The sequence below is a fragment of the Lutra lutra genome, chromosome 11, assembly GCF_902655055.1.
Source record: "Lutra lutra chromosome 11, mLutLut1.2, whole genome shotgun sequence".
NCBI classification, from domain to species: Eukaryota; Metazoa; Chordata; class Mammalia; order Carnivora; family Mustelidae; genus Lutra; species Lutra lutra.
Window position 1 is genome coordinate 77,252,601 of NC_062288.1, and position 20,376 is coordinate 77,272,976.

The following is a 20,376-nucleotide window of genomic DNA, read 5'->3' on the forward strand; positions in this document are numbered from 1 at the left end:
GGTAAATACCCAGTAGTGCAATTGCTGGGTCATAGGGTAGTTCAATTTTCAACATTTTGAGGAACCTCCATGCTGTTTTCCAGAGTGGCTGCACCAGCTTGCATTCCCACCAGCAGTGTAGGACGGTTCTCCTTTCTCCGCATCCTCGCCATCATCTGTCATTTCCTGACTTGTTAATTTTAGCCATTCTGACTGGTGTGAGGTGGTATCTCATTGTGGTTTTGATTTGTATTTCCCTGATGCTGAGTGATGTGGAGCACTTTTTCATGTGTCTGTTGGCCATCTGGATGTCTTCTTTGCAGAAATGTCTGTTCATGTTCTCTGCCCATTTCTTGATTGGATTATTTGTTCTTTGGGTGTTGAGTTTGCTAAGCTCTTTATAGATTTTGGATACTAGCCCTTTATCTGATATGTCGTTTGCAAATATCTTCTCCCATTCTTTCAGTTGTCTTTTGGTTTTGTTAACTGTTTCCTTTGCTGTGCAAAAGCTTTTTTTTTTTTTAATTTTTAAAATTTATTTTCAGCATAACAGTATTCATTGTTTTTGCACCACACCCAGTGATCCATGCAATCCGTACCTTCTCCAATACCCACCACCTGCTTCCCCCAACCTCCCACCCCCTGACCCTTCAAAACCTCAGATTGTTTTTCAGAGTCCATAGTCTCTCATGGTTCACCTCCCCTTCCAATTTCCCTCAACTCCCTTCTCCTCTCTAACTCCCCTTGTCCTCCATGCTATTTGTTATGCTCCACAAATAAGTGAAACCATATGATAATTGACTCTCTCTGTTTGACTTATTTCACTCAGCATAATCTCTTGCTTTTGATCTTGATGAAGTTCCAAAAGTTCATCTTTGCCCTTGCTTCCCTTGCCTTTGGCGATGTTCCTAGGAAGAAGTTGTTGCAGCTGAGGTCGAAGAGGTTGCTGCCTGTGTTCTCCTCAAGGATTTTGATGGATTTCTTTCTCACATTGAAGTCCTACATCCATTTTGAGTCTATTTTCGTGTGTGGTGTGAGGAAATGGTCCAATTTCATTTTTCTGTATGTGGCTGTCCAATTTTCCCAAAACCTTTTGTAGAAGAGGCTTTTTTTCATTGGACATTCTTTCCTGCTTTGTCGAAGATTAGTTGACCATAGAGTTGAGGGTCTATTTCTAGGCTCTCTATTCTGTTCCATTCATCTATATGTCTGTTTTTGTGCCAGTACCATACTGTCTTGATGATGACAGCTTTGTAATAGAGCTTTAAGTCTGGAATTGTGATGCCACCAACTTTGGCTTTCTTTTTCAATATTCCTTTGGCTATTCGAGGTCTTTTCTGGTTCCATATAAATTTTAGGGTTATTTGTTCCATTTCTTTGAAACAAATGGATAGGAATTTGATAGGGATTGGCACTACTTTTTGAAACGAATCTTTTTTCCCCCTACGTTGACATCTTTGTCCAAAATGAATAAAAGTTTATGTGTCCATCTATTTTTGGACTCATTAGTGTTCTTTTTTATGTGGATGTCTATTCTTACCCTCACATGAAATGTTTTTACTATTATAAGTTTTAAATTGTTAAAATTAGGTACTATAAATCCAACTCTGTTCTCTTTCAAAAGTATTTTGGCTTTTTAGCCAATGTTTATTTGCATATAATTTTAGAGTCTTGTCAATTTCTTTAAAAAATGCTGAAATTTTGGTTACAATTACATTAAATCAATATATGGATTTGCAGAAGAATTAATATGTTAGTCACAACTGAAACTGACAATTTCATGAATATTGTATCTTTCTAATGATTTAGAACCTCTTTAATTTTTCTTATCAGTGTTTTATAGTTTTCAGTTGTTCTGGTTGTTCACTGTTCTAATGCTACATAACCTATCACCTCAATGTTTAAAGTTTCAAAGTGGCATTTATTTTGTTCATGAATGTGCATTTGAGCAAAGCTTATAGGGGACAGTTTATCAACATTCTACTCAATATGAGTTGTGGTGTCTTAAAGGCAGGAAGGTGGAATCATTTGAAAGCTGATCGCTCTAGATCTTGCAGTTGTACTAGCGGTCACCTTTATGTCATCTGTGGCAGTCGGCCAAATATTGGCACATGTCTTGTCTATGTACTATGGGATTCTTCACTAACTTGTGGCTGGGTTTCAGGAGAGATGTAGGTCAAGGTTAATCCTTTTTATGACCTAGCTTTGAAAGTCATATAGCATCATTTTTATCAAAGTCTGTTAGAGGAATTCCAAGTCACTGCCTGTAAGAAGGAAGCACAAATCTCTTAGTGGAATGGGTGGTCAAAATCACATTGTAAGAAACACTTGTAGTGTCAGATATATTGTTGCATTCATTTAGGAAAATAAAATCTACTCTTTTGGTGTTGAGGTCTTTTCCATGTTTTGTAAGTACTTAAAGACTTGATAAATATTTAGCTTATAAATAATTAAATTTTTGTTCTAGTGTTTATAAATACAATTATCTTTTTGTACCTTTAAAAAAAAAGATTTTATTTATTTGTCAGAGAGGGAAGGAGAGAGAGAGAGCAAAAGCAGGGGGAGCAGCAGGCAGTGGGAGAGGCAAGATTCCCTGCTGAGCAAGGAGCCCAATGCAGGACTCCATCCCAGGACCCTGGGATCATGACCTTAGCTGAAGGCAGATGCTTAACTGACTAAGCCACCCAGGCATCCCTGTCTTTTTGTATCTTAAGATACAAAGAATTTGCTAAATATATTATTTTTTATACATCTTCAAGAGTAGTTTTAGAAACGAAAACCTAAGTGCAACAATAACGTGAACTGGATTTCAATGAAAATTTCAGCAGCCTACAGGTGCTGGTGACATTTTGGTGACATTTTGGTGAAGCCGGGGCTACAATGTAGTTGTCCATTTGCCCTACATACATTGGGCTCTAGCCACTCATTTAAATTGTTATCTGTTTGTTTTGAAATGAAAATGGAAAACTTTCTGAATCTCCCAGAGAGCTTATATAATCTTATTTATATGCATAGGTTTTATATTGTACAGATAATAGAAAATTTCCTGTTTAAAAATATCCGGAAAGGGGCACCTCGGTCGCTCAGTGGGTTAAAGCCTCTGCCTTTGGCTCAGGTCATGATCGCAGGATCCTGGGATTGAGTCCTACATGGGGCTCTCCGCTCCGCAGGGAGCCTGCTTCCTCCTCTCTCTCTGAGTGCCTCTCTGCCTGATTGTGATCTCTGTCTGTCAAATAAATAAATAAAATCTTTAAAAAAAAAGTCAGGAAAATCTTGATTTCTGAGTAAAGATATTACTTACATATATTTAGTTAATTGGAAGTTTTGATTTTTGGTTAAATATAATAAGACACAAATTTGGTTTTGATTCTGTAGGTTTTGGTGACTTTGGATTATAAGAATAACTTATAATCATCTTAATAATTATGACATACCTAGCTGTTAAAATTTCTAGTCCATTCTGTTTCAGAACATCAGTCGTGTGCAGTCTAGTGTATTTCTCCATTTCCCATTTAGCTTTGGAGAATAGAAATTAGCAGAAAGGGGCAAAGATCTCACTGTTAAGTTGGTATCTGCTGCAATCATCAGCCTAATAGATGTCTAAATGTGAATCCTTCTGTGAGACATAAGTGATTTTTTCCTAGGCTCCCCATAGGGAACTTTGCACTGTACAGTGCCAGTATAGACAGTGCACAATCCTAAATTTTAGGGACCGATTTACAATTCTTCCAGCTTTCTATACTTGTGTTTCTTACCACTTCTTTGTCCTTAATAGGACAATTTTGAGTTCGTTACCTTCTAGGTGTTCCATCTAGCATTGCTATTATCCATATTGTTAACTTGCTTCACAGGAAATTAATACATCACAGGAAATTAATGTCAAGCAAATGGTATGAATTCAGTCTACCATAATGATGCCTTTTTTTTTTTTTTTCAATTGTAGAATGTTTTGGTCTGCTATCTTCTTTTCTATATTTCGAGGTATGAAGAAAGTACCACATTTATATTTAAGGGGCCCCCAATGTCTGAGTGATTTTCTTGGAGTCTCCCAGCTTTCACTTGGTGGGGAATAATTCTCTTCATGTAGGAAAAGGCAAATACCAGCATGCTCTTTTTGGGTTGATAATCTTGCTACTGTGAATTCCTTCATTTACTTTGTAAATTTTAAATTATCTTTTTATGTAAGTTGGAGGTAGGTTATGGATGGTGTTGCAGGATGCAGGACTGTTTTAGTCACTTTAAAAAAATCTTGGTGCAAGTGTCTTTTTTGTCATTCTCTTTAGAATATGCAGGTACCTTGTACTTTCTGCCCTTAGTTTTTGTTCTTTGCAGAAATACTGTGATGGCATAAAATGTTCCACTCAGAATTTTGTTATTTAGCTTATAAGATAAAGTCCGCTAACAGGAGACTGAAATGATTTCCCTACACCCGTCATTTACTTTTTTTTATTCGTGTAAATTTGTATCCCCTTCTACATTTAACATATTTTTCTATGTTAAGTAATGATTTGTTTATTATTCTTACTGTTTACCATGTATCAGTATATTTCTCAATATTAGTAAAATTAAATTCTAAATGTTGATAAAAGTTTAGCACCGTACCTCTAAAAGTTTCATGAGTGTACCTCAACACTGGTTGGAAACAATGGAACATATTGTATTGACTAGGTCATAAGAACCAGCAGAAAGAATAGTTGAAAGGATATAACCATAGACCTAGCTTGGTTACATTCTCTTTTGTGACCTTTAGTTCATCAAATAAGCACTCAATTTCTTCCTCTATAAAGTGATCCTTGGTGTCACTACCAGTTTTTAATAGCACAACATGAAGTTTTTCTTTTTCTTTTTTTTTTTTTTTAACATGAAGTTTTTCAAGAATTACTTTACTTTTGTAAGAAAATAAATTTTCCCAGTATTTAAAAAAAAATTCTCAGTTTAAAAAAAAAAAGAATCTTAGTTTTCAGTAGTGTAAGCTTCACTGAGACTAACCTGGGCTATGAATTTTTTTAAACAACTGTTTAAAAAAAAAATCCAAAACTGTTTCATACACATTTTTATTCATAGAACCAGCTCAGTTCCTGAGAACATAGTGGGTACATAATGCATGCTTATTAAATGACAGAGTGAATAAAGAGATATATTTCATTATTGGTGAAATTCTGGGATCTTCCCAGTTTTCTATTATGAGTTATTAGTAATTTTCTCTAAATAAGTGAATACATTTATGAATGAATCACTGATACGTTTTGGCTGTGATTCATTATTAAGTAAACAGTATCAAATTCACTCCCCATCAAATACACGTATACAAGGTATTTAGAATAAGGTATTTTATTATTATTTTATTAATAATTATATTAATTATTATTATTTAGTATTAATATATACCAACTGAAAAGTATGTGTGGGTTTATGTATGTGCATTAGCGATCGTATATACGAAGGAATGTTAATTTTAATTCAGTCCCCCTGAAAGTATCTTTTTAAGTATGCTCTTTTTATTTAATAGAAAGTTACTTTAGGAATCTTTTATCAAGTGAAAATGGATGTGGCATTTGTGTTTTGTTTTCCTTTGGGTGCCTCTAAACCACTTCCATTTACCATTGCTTTGCTGGGTTGTGGTTATTGCTTCCTGACAACTAAAGGATTATTTCTAGAAATTAGGCTCCAGTAGAGAAATGGATATATGATATTTCAAAAAATAAGTCCTTTATAACCTACGCGATTCAGTACTATCGTAGGATTATAACAACTTTGTGGAGAAGTATCAATAACTTTAACTTGATTCTAATAATGAACACTTTGTTTTAATGAAGAAAATTCCACCTATTTTATGTTCCAAAAGGCTAACGTTAGAAAGCTGTTTACTTCAAGGTATATAAAGGAGTTGTTCTAAGCATTAAAGTCAGAAACAAATGCATGGATCCTGAAAGTTGGCCTAAGGCATCTCCTAAAAACTATCATAAATCCCATTTGTGTTTATTTTTATAGTTCATCTCGGCAGAATTTTTCTAAAAAAAGTAAATAAATAAAATGTGATTGACGTTCAATCCAGTTGTCAACTCCTGAGCTTCAGGCTAGAATGCCTTTAACCTTGGGAGGTGAACAATCGTCATACTTGTATAAGTCTACAGAATTTATAACTCTTTCCTCTACTTTCTCCAAGAAGGTTAGTCTTATCTCAGAAAGTAGAACCTTGCTTAGTGAATGAGTAAGGTTGATAGTTTAATCCCTTTATATGTTTTGGCTTTGAAGATTCCAGTCTTTCCTTTCTCTAGTAAAGTCAGCTCTTAAAGATTCCACTGAATCCTATCAATCCAAGGTTGATACTAAACCTTGCATACTGTTTCTTTATTGGTCCTTAGGATTTTGCTGTCTTAGGAACTTTATCTTTCATCTCTTATTTTATTATTATAGGAGGCACGTCAATAGATGTTAACTCCATACCTGATAAAAAAGTTTTTTAAATCACTACCATTTCCCTTCCTCCAGCCTCAGACATTACTCATTACAGTATCTTTAAACAGTCCTCCATACTAGACACAGATGGCTTTTTGATTTCAAGACTGATCCTGGGGGTAGAATTATGTTTTCATATCTAGAAACATAGCATCTGGGAATTCGTGGTGTTTTAGGTTAATATTGCTTCCCAAGAGATAATATGGACTGTCACCAAAGTGATTATTTAAAGATAAAAGAGACATGAATGCTGTGCCTATTTTGAAAAGGAGGTACAGTAAAGAATAATTTATTCTCCTGGATATATAAAAATAATATAAAAAGAAAAAATAAATATTTTATTGAACTTGTATAAGGACTGATTGGCAGTAGAATGGAAGAGTCCTGAGATGGACACTTGGTGTGTATAAAATATTAATTTGTGACAGATCTAAGTTTAGGTAATTAAAGAAGAGTTGTATATTAATTGGAAGTGGAAGGAGTAGGGTTTTTAAAAAAGTAAATGACATTAAGAAAATTGAAAAAATATTTGGAATCATACCTCTCTCATGCAAATGGTATATTTCAAATAAATTGCAAGTAAATAAAAACATAAATGTAAAGCAACAAACAGTAATATAGATGAATACTTAATTCATCTGTGGGTCATAAGTGTTTTTAAAATATGTAATCATTTGTTTCCGTCTCAAGGGGGAAAAGATATGTAGTTGCAATTGCATAAAGCTATAAAGCTGTGTGCTTCAAAAGTTGACATTTTTTAATATATAAAGTTCATGTAAATCAATAAGACAAAAACCATTTAAGGACCGATATAGAGACTATAAAGACAATGAATCGAAAAATTACAAAAATGGAAATACATATTACTAATAAATATATGGAAATTTGCCACAAATGTAGTAAAATATTAAAATGAACAACGGAAAATAAAAACAAAAGTAAGATTCTAAAATTCTATTGAATTAAAAGCTATGTTTAAAATGAAATAATGCAAAAAAATAAAATGTAATAATGCTAATGAAGTCACGGTGAGATAGTTTTGTATATACTACTAATGGAAGTTTAAATTAGAACAAAGTTAATTTGAAAGAAATTTGGAAATGTGCATCAGTATTTTAAGTGCACCCACTCTTTTTTTAAAATTTAATTTTTTCAGTGTTCCAAGATTCATTGTTTATGTACCACACCCAGTGCTCCATGCAACACCTGCCCTCCTTAATACCCACCACCAGACTCATCCATTCCGCACCCTCTCCCCTCTAAAACCTTCAGTTTGTTTTTCAGAGCCCACAGTCCTTCATGTTTCATCTCCCCCTCCGATTTATCCCAATTTCACTTTTCCTTTCCTTCTCTTAATGTCCTCCATGTTATTCCTTATGTTCCACAAGTAAGTGAAACCATATGATAATTGACTTTCTCTGCTTGACTTATTTCACTCAGCATAATCTCCTCCATTCCCATCCATGTTGATACAAAAGTTGGGTATTCATCCTTTCTGATGGCTGATTAATAGTCCATTGTACCCACTCTTTTACATACTGATTCTTTTCTAAGGCTTGATCCTAAAGAAATATGCAGAGGAATATATCCATTATAACAATATTTATAATGAAAAAATCACAGAAATAATTTGGATACTCAATATTTGAGTGATGGCTATAGTGTGGTATTCCAATATGAAATAATAATATGTAGCTTTTAATTAAACATATTTATGAAGACTATCTTACTGAGATGGAAAATGTTCATGCTATAATGTTATATGAGAAGAGAAGGATATAGCATGCTGTGTTGAATATCCGTAAAGATATTTTTGTACACATTTCCATTCAGTAAACCACAGAAGTATAATTATCATGTATTCATATTTTAATGCTTTCCATACATATTGCCTGATATCTCTGTCCAGAAAGATTATGGTAAACTTCACTCTTACCAAACAGTATGAATGAGTATCCTTTCATATACATGTCTGTTTTCCCCAATCAAGGTATTGAGTCTTTTTTCATGTTTGCCTATGCTTTGGTGAATAGCAGTGCCTTATTATTTTTAATTAAATTTAAGTGAAGGTTTACATATTTCATAAATCTTTCTGTGCATATACAGATTGCCTCTCTGGTATTTATATATTTTTCATGTGTTTTATTTTTTCCTGATTGGTGAGACTAAAACATACTATTGAGAACATGCCTGATCACAAAATTAATTTACAATTTCATGTGAGTCAAAGTTTAATAATGAAGCTTGAGTTATTTCTGATTGATCCAGCATGTTCTTGAAATTACTTCTATTTGCAAGGCACTCTTCAAGATGCTCTTTGGGTCATGCATCTGAATATGGTATAGTTCTTTACCAAAACTGGCTATAATACAAACTGAGAAATAGATGTAAATGCAAAGTACTAAGTCTCTACAGAGTCACCTCTTAATACTTACTTTGAATATGAAGGATAGTCAATTTATTCTTAAGCTGAGTCTTAAAGGCAGCATAATGAAGCTTGTTCCACTGAACAGAACATGTGGTGAGAGACAGAACACCTATGATGAAGCCAAGGGGTGTGTGTCCTGGAGAAACCTGGTTTTCAACCCCTCAGTCCAAAAGGTTGTGTTCACCTTGCAAAGTCTCCACTATATTGGTTATGGGCTCTTAGGTGCCAAGATTGAGATACTCCATAACATCAGTGTGCTTAGGAGTAATTGTATTCAAGGAAGCTAACTTATTATCAAAGCTCAGAAAAACCTAATTAGAAAAATAAAATCAGGATTTCAATTTGTTCATTTATAATAGAAAATGCAAAAGCAGATTAGATATTAGTGTTGCTCAAACCAGTGCATTCACTAGTAGTGAGCATGCTCCATCAAATGGCTTGAATACTCTTAGAATGAATGGAATCAGAACAAGGGCATTAGTCTTGGGATTCAGTGTTTAATAACACTGTACTACAATAGGTATGTTCCTACAAGTGATGACCAGTATTTACTTCTGTGCAAAGCTTTTGGGTAGTTCATATCTGGGCCCTGGTAGAAGCTAAGTGACTTTATATAGAACACCAGTGAAACCTGCACATTGACTAGCCTATAAGTGAACTAAACATTACTTAATATACCAAGCCACAGGTTTCAGCAAGCAAAGAGGTATTTTATCATTAAATTGAGTTATATAATATTTAGGCAGATTCTGAAGGCTCAAGTAAGATTCAAAAGCTGGTAACTGATACTCCCTATGAACCTCTTCATTGTCTCTTGCCGTATTTCCCTTAATCCTTTCCTTCCTAATTGGGAAACTATATTTTCAAAGTCTAACTGACAGTATTGGAAACCAGACATAGCAGATAAGTAGTATTGGGAAATAATTCTTCATTGCATTTCTGCATATCTTGGATCAGATTTTATTCTGGACTTTCTTTACAAAGATGTTTGTAGAGCAATAATCTAATAAATACTCTAATAACTCTAATAAAATAGAGATTCTCCCTCCAGGACAGAGGAAAGATTTGATTCAGAATGGTGATAATGAAGATAATATCTTCCTCAAATGCAAAGATGAGGAAGATTTCCTAGCAATTCCTTAGAACATTAGGATTTCCTAAATTTGGAGTTTCTTAGCCATGACACAAATTTACTGTGTGTACAGCTTTCAGTGGGGTCACTCATGTCACCTCTGCTGTATTTGGAGGGCAGAGGCAACCGATATGAACATAAAACTCATGCTGGTTGCAGTGATGTGAGTAACGAAGTCCATGCCTTTGACTAAAAAGTCTTGTCTTCTGTTACCATGAAAGTTACTCTGAATCATGTCTTCTTTTAGCTTAAAAGTAGGGTGAAATCTCAATTCCTTTAAAGTTCTTTTAAATGTGGAGGGCCAAATCTAAGAGAGTACTGTAGTTTCTGTCACTGATGGCTGGAAGTTTTGTCACTTGGTTTTGTTCATGTCTGGGAAGCACATTTACAGTGAAACCATTAATGGGTCTAGAGAACATAGTCATCAGAGCAGATTATAGAGACATGAAAGGCTAAATTTTGTGTTTCTTGAGTTTAAAATACCAGCAAAGTGTCCAGCTTTAAACATATGGAAAACAATCAGGAAACTCTAGATAAAAGTATGAAACACCTGAGTGAATTTAAGAATCGTCTGCATAAAAAAGTAGATAAAGCCTAATAGAGTAGATGCATTCTGAAAATTATTTTATAATCTTCTTCCAGAATACACTTGGTTATAACATGTATCTTCAACCAAGTAGGCATTTTAATAGCCAACTTTGCTATTTAACATTTCCACAATTATGTTTTTGTTATAGAATTAGTATTTGCCTGATAGCCAGTGGCTGAGCAATTACCATAGCCTCTCAATTCTATCTTATCATGATCTCTCAAATCTGTCTTTTTTGCTTGATTTGTATTGCTCTACTATATAATTAATCCTTTATTGCTTTCATTTAGATAATTAAAAGAACCTCTAATGACTTCCTTGTTTTTTTTATCTCAATCTTATCTCCTCTATGAACTCAAGATACTCCATTCTTATGCAAGATTGATACTATTAAATTCAGCTCTGGCCATGTCATTTTTGTTTTTATAAACTTTTGAAATTTTTTTCACTGCCTAATTAATTCATAGACCCTAGCCTAACTGGATAATCAGGGTCCCCCAAAAATGTGGTCCCTGTCTTTGATTTCCATTAAGATTTCTTACCTCAATTTATTGAACATTGTTAGTCTTTGAGACACTTTGACTATGTGAGAATTTTTCTTTTGCATTCTGGTTTATGATGCTAATCTAATTTTTGCTCTTTGATTGTTACTGATTCTTTACTACTTATTAAGATTTCTGTTTATTTCCTCACATTATGGACTTCTAGAAATTAAACAACTTTATTAAACTTTACATATGTCAAGGGCCTATTATGGTGTCTCATACATAGCAAAATTTACATAATGGATGAACAAATTTTATTATACAATAATTGTTATGTATAAACATTAAGAGTTACCAGACTGGTCTTATTAATTAACCAATTGAATTTACCAGTCTTTATGTTTACAAGTTATGTCTTAATATATAGGTATCTGCATACATATAAGTATGTTTATAGTTTTATTAGAAATCTCTGTATATACTCTAACCCTAAGAGGTCAATATCAGTAATTATCTAGGTGTCACTATTTTATTGCCTGAACTAACATATGAAAGTAATGGATAAGTGGTTTAAGCTTTATTCTGGAGTGAATTAAGGAGAAAAGATAGATGAAAATATAGCACCGACTTATGTTTTAGTTAGATGGGAATGAGACATGATTAGAAAATGCAGGAAATCATGCGTGATTTAGATATGTGAAAATCTAGACAAACCTTAAAGATTTTCAGAATATTTCTACATACTGTTTCTGAGGGGGTGCCACATAATTAATTTACAGAACTAAATGGATGAGACTGTCTAAAGTGTATATAAGATGTGCTGTTGTTTCACCATACTTTTAGCAATAAAGCAGTTCACATAGGTGGTCTCTACTTATGCTTTTAAGTCTCAAAATAATCTCATGAATCTTAGGAGGAAGCCTGATTAGATACTGAAGACAGTAGAAAAATAATGAAGATTCTTCTGATGTGAAAAGTGAACATTCAGCAGTTTTGGAAAACATTAGAGATTCTCAGTTATACTGTAGAAGGGTTAATTATAACAACTGCATTATTTTCTATGGAGTATTATCACATATTTAAATGGAAGCACTTGATTGTTGCTCTTTCCTTTAGGTCAATAGATTCATTATTAGGAAAAGTAAATTTTGTCAAGTTATTTATAACAACAAATTATAAACATTGTTCTGTTTTACTTGAGATGCATATGATCTAGTAAATACAAATATCTGATACAGTCTTTTATGTCAGTAATTCTTTTTTTTTTTTTTTAAAGATTTTATTTATTTATTTGACAGAGAGAGATCACAAGTAGATGGAGAGGCAGGCAGGGAGAGAGAGAGAGGGAAGCAGGCTTCTTGCTGAGCAGAGAGCCCGATGTGGGACTCGATCCCAGGACCCTGAGATCATGACCTGAGCCGAAGGCAGTGGCTTAACCCACTGAGCCACCCAGGCGCCCGTCAGTAATTCTTTATTAAAGAATTCCTTAGCACATAAATTCTGGTTATATTATGTAAAAATATGATAACATAAAAAAGTTTAAAATTTTTAAAAATCTGATGATAAATATTTACTGTCTGTGGATAAAAAAATAGTGCCATCCTTCTGAATTAGGACTTTGTGTTTTTAGCAATGTAATGATTCTATCATTAAACTAATAATTAAAAAAATGTTATTTATTGAATCACCATTCAATCTCAGGTTCTTTAAATAAATAATATATAATCTTCAATAAAGCCATGTAAAGCAGTGGTTAACATCCTCTTTTTATAGATTACAGAAACTGTCTCAAAGGTGATATAACTCATTTAAGATCACATAATTAAGTGGTCTGATCACGCTTTGAACTGATATCTGTCAGGCTGTTTGATTTGCTTTGAAACTTGAATAGAGCTAGTGTATAGTGACCCACGTAATGTTGTTGTTTGTTAAGAGAGAGGCTCTCTTGCAATAGGTGAATTTGAAGGCTTTAAAATTTTTTGTAGGTATGGGTTCATATACATTTCAAGCCAGGTGTATTAGTTAGGGTATTCTATGGGAAATACCTGTGGCCAATCAGGTTGACACATAAAATTAGCCATAATACCAGAACAAATATAAATTCCTTTTAAAAAAATATTTTATTAATTTATTTGGCAGAGAGAGAGAGAGAGAGAGAGAGAGAAGGAGAGAGAGCACAAGCAGGGGGAGTCACAGGCAGAGAGAGAGACAGGAGTAGTTCTCTGAGCAGAGACTCCGATGTAGGGCTCAATTCCAGGACTTGATCCCAGGGGATCATGAACTGAGCTGAAGGCAGACAATTAACTGACTGAGCCACCTGTGTATCCCAACAAATACAAATTCTTGAAAACTACCAGAAGTCATTGCCTTGAAAGAGTATAAATTTTGATGGAATAAATAAGAGGAAAAAAGATAATAAATAGAAAAATATAGAGATAATAAATAGGTAATAAACATAGGCACCAAGTAAAGGGCAAGAATATTTGTGTTTTAACTTATTTACAATATGGTATAAATGACTATTGTATTAAAATAAGATTATTTTATTAATTAAATAAAATATTCCAAAAGAAATTTGTCTTTTAAAATTATCCACTTGGCTAATCTAAATCAGTGCTCTGAAACATTGGATTTATAGAAATCTTGTTTTCTCATCTCTTTCATAGGATAATTGACTCTGCTTGACTTATTTCACTCAGCATAATCTCTTCCAGTCCCGTCCATGTGTCCTGTGCTCGCCTACATGACTTCCCACACACTCCCCCTACAGAAGGGAACAATGTGGTCAGGGTCATGAATTCTTAGTTGGTCCTTGTTGTTCTGTACCACCCATAACCCACTCCCTGGCTGATTGTCTTGCTAATGGCTTGAGCCAAAACTACCTGACCTCAAGAGGTTTGCTTGTAGTTAATGTAAACTTGTTATAGAAACTTGGGTCATCTGACTAGGTACTGATATATTACTCCTCCTATTCTGGTCTGCCTTATAAATGATTGTAAGATGTGGAATAAATTTGGCACTGCTGGACATCCTCCTCAGTGTCCCTCCTGCCCCCATCTCTTTGTCTCTTAATTTCTTTTCACCATCCTCTTAGCCCTCACGTTTTCCTGGTCAATTTGTCGCGCTGGCCGTGACAGAGAGTTCTGTGAATAGAAGTTGGTGGATGGAAACAAATTTCATAGTCCAAAATTCACTAACTAAAGATTAGGAGTAAATCTGCATCAGTAAAAAAAACAAGCAGATAACATTTTCAACTATTGAAAGGTGAATTGGATTCAGTGACAGAAGCTAAAGGGAGATCAGGGTAAGTGATTAAATATATGAGTCAAAACGTAATTTTACATATATATAAATATATATTTATATATATTTATATTATATATATATTATATATAATATATATATTATACATATTTATATTATTTATATATATTTATATCATATATATATTATATATATAATATATTTATATTATATATATTTATATTATATATATTTATATATATGTAAAATTACGTTTTGACTCATATATTCATATGTACAATACGAATAAAGGTATGTAGAGAAATCCAAGTAGTAAGGTCAGGAAGAAACAAATGTTCTTGTGACACACTATGAAAGGAGATGCTAATTTCAAGTCATAATTTTTTCAGTGGGTAGTACTTTATACCCTGCCTTCTAAAAGTCACACCATTCCCAGGAAACACACATTCAGTTTTTCTGTTCCAACCATTTCAGAAATTCTTGCATTTATATTTGTTAAACAAACACAAACCAAAATCCAAATGTCACCTATAACTGTGCCAAAAATGAAAAAAATACTCAGTACAGAGCTCTCATTAATTAACACCAAGGACACAGTACAACCAATTAATTTAGAAAAGTTGTTCATTAAAAATGTTAAAAATAAAAATACCCTGGAAAAGTTATATAAGGTTTGTATAATTATTTGACTTTTCCACAGTTGTAATACAAAGCTTTATTACAGTTAACTGTTTAAAAATTTTGTAAGCAATGGTGATGAAAACCTAATGTTTATTTTTCCCTCACTAAATACCAGAAACTGCAAGGTGTATTACTATGTCACCATATTTAAGAGTATTTACTTGAAAAGTATGAGGAGACTACATTTATCACCCCACTGAAACAGAGAAGATACTGTGTGGAATATGATTCAAGAGAAACTTGAGGTCATAACTGCTATAAATAATTTTCTTTGGTGATAAATGATTATATTTATAATCGGTTTAAATCACAGCTTATTCTCTTCGCTGTGTTTACTGAATTGCTCCCTATGGTTTTAGCAAGATGATGCAATACTAAGTAATTTAATTATTCTCAATTCATGACCAGTTAGTTCAATCTAAACTAATTTATTGTTTACATATTCCTGACTATTTTCTATTTGGCTGCTAAAAAATTATGTTCTAAATGCATCCAAAATAAGAGTAGAGATTTAGTGAATAAGAAATGAACAGTTTGCCATACTGGGAGCAATATGTAAATACAGAGCTTTTAATCTGTTTGTTTTGATTCTATTTTATTTTTTCATTGTTCCAAGATTCATTGTTTATACACCACACCCAGTGCTCCATGCAATACCTGTTCCCCTTAATATCCACCACCAGGCCTACCTAACCCCACACCCCCCTCCCCTCCAAAATCCTCAGTTTGTTTCTGAGTCCACAGTCTCTCATGGTTCTTCTCCCCCTTCAATTTCCCCCAGTTCACTTTTTCTTGCCTTCTCTTAATGTTCTCCATGTTATTCCTTATGCTACACAAGTAAGTGAAACCATATGATAATTGACTCTCTCTGCTTGACTTATTTCACTCAGCATAATCTCCTCCAGCCCCGTCCATGTTGCTACAAAAGTTGGGTATTCATCCTTTCTGATGGAGGCATAATACTCCATTGTATATACAGACCATACTTTCTTTATCCATTTGTCTGCTGAAGGGCATTTTGGCTCTTTCCACAGTTTGGCAATTGTGGCCATTGCTGCTATAAACATTGGGGTACAGATGGCCCTTCTTTTCACTACATCTGTGTCTTTGGGGTAAATACCCAGTAGTGCAATTGCAGGCTTTTTTTTCTTTGAATAAATTAGCAAGAGAAATCTCAGGTTTGGGAATGATCTGAAGGTCAGAGAAATATTCTCAGTAAACCCACAGACTCTCAGTACATGACTAATTATTTTGGTGGCCAGTGTTATTTTAAAATAGTTTTTAATTACTATATGATTAAAAAGGGAGGGATAGGCTTCTAGAAAGTGAGAGTCCTAACTTTAGAAAGGAAGTTAATCTCATAACCTGAGATGATAAACCTTACATGCTTGTAAGCTCAGCACATGTTCTTAATATTAAAGGAATTAATGATATATGTTGATATAAATTTCTAAAGGATAAAGACACAATATTGTAAGGATGAAATATTTAATCTCAAATTTACTTAATCTTAAAATAATTATTAGAAATCCGTAGGCTTATCTCTTCTTACCTTCCTTATTGTTTTGGTTAATATGAAATACTTGTTAAATAAAGAGCTCATATTAAATTATATCTCCTGTTCCATACCTTCCAGGAGATGGCACTACTGCACTTTGTTTTATAGTCCATATAACAAATCTATAAGCCAAAGGTTATTTTAGAAGTATATTATTTAATATTGAGTGAATTAAACATTCTGTTTGGCCCACTATATTATCTTCAATTATTTGTATTGCACGTTGAGTTTATTAGCTATTTCTTTAGGTCTGTATTAAAAGTATGAAGTGTCCTGCCTCAAGATTATAATATATAATTTTAATGAGTGATGTGTTTCATCTGGCAATTAAATATAGATAATCTGACTTTATAAAGTAGAACATAGAAGTATTTATTAATCAAAAGGTTATAGGTTGTATGTTTAATACATAATAATAAGCTACAACAGTGCTAGTGAAGATCAAATTCAACATGATTTATATTTGAGATGTTAAAGGTACCTCGAACTTCATCCACTATTATGTAGTTTTTGTAGTCTTAGTAGACATGTATTTCCATATAAAGAATATGGCTTACATTGATAATGTATGAATTGAACCCTTTTCATTATTCAGCACCTAAAACCTTTTTTGATATTTTAGCTTTTTTTTTATTGCATTCTACTGTATTCTGATATGACCATATATAGGGCATTTGCTTGTTAAACATAAAAGAAGTTGGAAACTTATTTATTAGTATAGCCCAGAGACATACTCATTTAGCACGAGGTCTAGGTGGTGGTCATATGATTATAAAGTAAAAGTTTTGAACTTGAGGAACTCAAAGTCTTAATGTAGCATGTGTATAAACTTATATTAGTTTGTTAAATTTTTTGTGATGCTGATACTTGAGCAGATAACGAGCTTGTTCGTTGCTTTTTAAGAATTAGACAGGTATCTACAGAAATCTTTAGGGTCTCCAAAATAGTAGTTATGGTAGTCAGGAAGAATAACCATTAAAACATACCTCAGGGAGCGCCTGGGTGGCTCAGTGGGTTAAGCCGCTGCCTTCGGCTCAGGTCATGATCTCAGGGTCCTGGGATCGAGTCCCGCATCGGGCTCTCTGCTCGGCAGGGAGCCTGCTTCCCTCTCTCTCTCTCTGCCTGCCTCTCTGTCTACTTGTGATCTCTCTCTGTCAAATCAATAAATAAAAAAACTAAAAAAAAAAAAACATACCTCAGGAACCTTCTCCATTAAAAAGAAAAAAGAAAAAAGAAAAAAGAAAAAAGAAAGTCCCTACTCTCCAGAAAATAAGACTCTGCCAGAATTCAATTCTGACTGTTAATCACAAGGAAATTCCTTCCCAATTCAGCTTTCTACAGTCTTCTTGTCTCATATAAGGGAGATAAAAAGAAAAATATAGTTAGTAAGAGGGGTCAGGTTTTCAAGAATATAAATCAGGAATGCTGGGGCCATTGAAGACAACAGAAGGCTGGGAGAAAAATAAAAGCAGTACGTTCGGACACTTGTGAAGGTCAGATCTGAAGATAGAGGCCCAATGAAAGACTGAGATTTAATTAGGTGAATATCGAATGCTTTTCTTCCCCCACAACTTACTACCACACCAACACACTTCTAACGTCATAATGGGGGATTGCCAGTAGAAGAGCTGCAAGATGCATACTCTTTCTGAGGAGAGCACAAAGGGAAGCCTGATGTCAACAGCAGAGATAAGAATGAGGATACAACAGGAATTTGAAGCCCCTGGAACATAATACTAAAATAAACATTAAACATAGCCCACCTTCTACCTGGATTAATGTAAATTCTCACACTAAAAGAATTGTAACTATGTGAAGTGATAAATGTGTTATTAACTTCATTGTGATGATCATTTCAGTGTGTGAATAACACATTTATCTCACACATTAGTGTGAGAATTAAATATATATATATTTATATATATATATTCACACACTGAAATGATCACCAGAATCGTGTGCGTGTGTGTGTGTGGTGTGTGTGTGTGTGTGTGTGTATATATATATATAATCACACTCTACACTTTAAACAGAAAAATAGTTTTTTTACCTATGTCCCTATTACCCATATAGCAGGTTCATCTTTCAACAAAAAAAGAAATCCTGCCACAAAACAAAACACATCCCCCCCCCCGACAAAACCAAGAAAAACAAACAAAACAGAGCCACTCTGAATATACAAAGCAGTTGTGAGAACCAGGTGTGAGAACCATGACATAGATACTGGAATTATCAGACAGGGAATTTAAGAAGCTGTGATTAATATGTTCAGGGCTCTAACGGTAAAGTAGAGAACATATAAAAACACATAGTCGATGTAAGAAAAAATAGAGATCGTCTTATGATGAATTAAAGGAAATGCTATAAGCCAGAAAGTCTGTAGCAGAAAAGAAAAATGTTTTAGATGTACCATACCACCAGTCAGTAGACCTTACATAGGCAAGTAAAGAATTAATGAATTTGAAGATGGGTTAATAGAAACATTCCAAACTGGAATGCAGTGCGAAAAGAATCCATTGCTAACAGACCTCACTCACAATGTTACAAGAAGTTTTTCAGGCAGAGTAAAAATTATATGGGTCAGAAACTTGGATCGAATAAAAGAGGGATAAGCATCAGAGAAGAAATAAAGCTAAAAGAAAATAATTATGTTCTGTGTTATTTTTCACTGATCTAAAACATAATTATTTTAGCATTAATAAGAACAGCATATTAAATGATTCTTGCATATGGGTATATGAAACGAGTAATAGCAATATTATATGAACAAGAGGGGTATTAAAATACTATAATAAAAGGTTCTGCATAAAAGGTACACTGTAGTATTTAGAGTAGTATTACACTACTTGAAAGATTGGTTAAAAATATGTATTGTAAACTATAGGGCATCCACTAAAAAATGCTAAAAAGGAGTATTTATGAACTAGGATGGGATATATGCTAATTTTGTACAAAAATGGTCAATTAAATGCAGAGAAGACTGAAAAGGGGGGTAGAGGGAAAATGAAGGGTAATAAGGTAATGACTTCAGCAAGATGGGAGAATAGGAATTTTCTGCTTTTGTCCCTCCCCAGAACATTGATTTTGACAAATACTCATAGACAAGAATACCTTTTTGGGAGTTTAGGATTCCAGCAGAGAAGTTCCAGCATACCACTGGAACAAAAAATCTGAGAATACAGTTTTACTTTATGCATTTCATCTTTACCCCAAGGCAGCCACAGTTCAGTGCCAAGAGAAACCTCTTCTGCCCATAATTTCTCCCATGTGGGTAAGCAAGAGTATAGTGAGTGGGTACTTGTTTTCTCATACTGTATGGAGTGTTGCTCACAAAATCCACATCTTTCTCATTATACTCAGAATATGGAGAGGATTGGCGTAACTGAGAGAGACAGGAAGATACTAGGAGCAAGGAAATGGGAAGTTATAGCAACAAAGGATCAGAACTTAAAGGGCCAGAGATCCTACTAACTACTTTTTAGGCACTATCAGTAAGCCTTTGGATGCCGTGCCTGTGGACCCTACAGCTGGGCCACGGGCACACTCAACTCTGCATATACCTCCACCACACACCTGTGGCTGCCTTCCCATATTCAATCTCATGGATAATGAGTGTGAGTCTTTGTAAATGGCTCATGAGCATATACTGAATGCCAGACCCACTCTGAGGTTAAGAGAATGCAACACAAACTTGAGTATTTCAGGGCACTTTCTAGGGTAACAAACTGGAGGCTCTCAGCACCAGGCTTGGCTTTGCGGAGTGGAGACATGGCATACAACCTTAACCTCGCCCTTCCTGCT